Source organism: Rhipicephalus microplus, chromosome 5, assembly GCF_043290135.1.
Source record: "Rhipicephalus microplus isolate Deutch F79 chromosome 5, USDA_Rmic, whole genome shotgun sequence".
In the NCBI taxonomy this organism is placed as follows: domain Eukaryota; kingdom Metazoa; phylum Arthropoda; class Arachnida; order Ixodida; family Ixodidae; genus Rhipicephalus; species Rhipicephalus microplus.
In genome coordinates, this window is record NC_134704.1 from 203,777,179 (window position 1) to 203,779,123 (window position 1,945).

The window sequence follows — 1,945 nt, forward strand, 5'->3', positions numbered from 1 at the left end:
TACTGTCTGTTAGATCTCATTATAATGTGTTAAAACACGGAAAAACGAGTCCTTAGGTATACACTTCTTTCCCTTATTTCATTGAACGATGACCTCGTACTGGCAGACTTGGTGTATTTAGGTTGTGTACGAGGGACTATTAATCAGCTGCCTGCTCATAATAAAGTTCACATGCTACGTGACGCCAAACATGCGCATAAAACAGTGTTTTCACACTCGTCGCTTGCCTTATAGATGGCGATGACTGTCACTCCTACTTCTAAATTCACATATAAACCCAAACAATTGGATGGAAGAAAGGCCGCTGTGGTAGCTGAGTGGTTAGAGCATTGAACGCGTTATTTGAAGGTCGTAGGTTCGATTGCTGCTCACGGCTGGTTATTTTTCCATCCACTTTTCTTTCTTCTTATCTACATTCCATTGGTTCTTTTAACTTCCCCTGTACATTCCTTGGCATTACTGTCTGTTAGATCTCATTATATTGTGTTAAAACACGGAAAAACGAGCCCTTAGGTATACACTTCTTTCCCTTATTTCATTTACGAGGGCCTCGTACTGGCAGACTTGGTGTGTTTAGGTTGTATACGAGGGACTAATAATCAGCTGCCCGCTAATAATAAAGTTCACGTGCTACGTGACGCCAAACATGCGCATAAAAGAGTGTTTTGACAATCGTCGCTTGGCTCATAGATGGCGCTGACTGTCACTCCTACTTCTAAATTCACATATAAACCCAACAAAGTGGATGGAGGGAAGGCCGCTGTGGTAGCTGAGTGGTTAGAGCATCGAACGCGTTATTTGAAGGTCGTAGGTTCGATTTCTTCTTACGGCTGGTTATTCTTTCATCCACTTTTCTTTCTTCTTATCTACATTCCATTGGTTCTTATACCTTCCCCTGTACATTCCTTGGCATTACTGTCTGTTAGATCTCATTAATATTGTGTTAAAACACGGAAAAACGAGCCTATAGGTATGCACTTCTTTCCCTTATTTCATTGAACGAGGGCCTCGTACTGGCAGACTTGGTGTGCTTAGGTTGTGTACGAGGGACTATTATTCAGCTGCCCGCTCATAATAAAGTTCATGTGCTACGTGACGCCAAACATGCGCATAAAAGAGTGTTTTCACACTCGTCGCTTGGCTTATAGATGGCGCTGACTGTCACTCCTACTTCTAAATTCACATATAAACCCAACAAAGTGGATGGAGGGAAGGCCGCTGTGGTAGCTGAGTGGTTAGAGCATCGAACGCGTTATTTGAAGGTCGTAGGTTCGATTTCTTCTAACGGCTGGTTATTTTTTCATCCACTATTCTTTTTTCTTATCTACATTCCATTGGTTCTTATACCTTCCCCTGTACATTCCTTGGCATTACTGTCTGTTAGATCTCATTATAATGTGTTAAAACACGGAAAAACGAGCCCTTAGGTATACACTTCTTTCCCTTATTTCATTGAACGATGACCTCGTACTGGCAGACTTGGTGTATTTTGGTTGTGTACGAGGGATTATTAATCAGCTGCCTGCTCATAATAAAGTTCACATGCTACGTGACGCCAAACATGCGCATAAAAGAGTGTTTTCACACTCGTCGCTTGGCTTATAGATGGCGATGACTGTCACTCCTACTTCTAAATTCACATATAAACCCAAACAATTGGATGGAGGAAAGGCCGCTGTGGTAGCTGAGTGGTTAGAGCATTGAACGCGTTATTTGAAGGTCGTAGGTTCGATTTCTTCTAACGGCTGGTTATTTTTTCATCCACTATTCTTTTTTCTTATCTACATTCCATTGGTTCTTATACCTTCCCCTGTACATTCCTTGGCATTACTGCCTGTTAGATCTCATTATTTTGTTTTAAAACACGGAACAACGAGCCCTTAGGTATGCACTTCTTTCCCTTATTTCATTGAACGAGGGCCTCGTACTGGCAGACTCTGTGTGT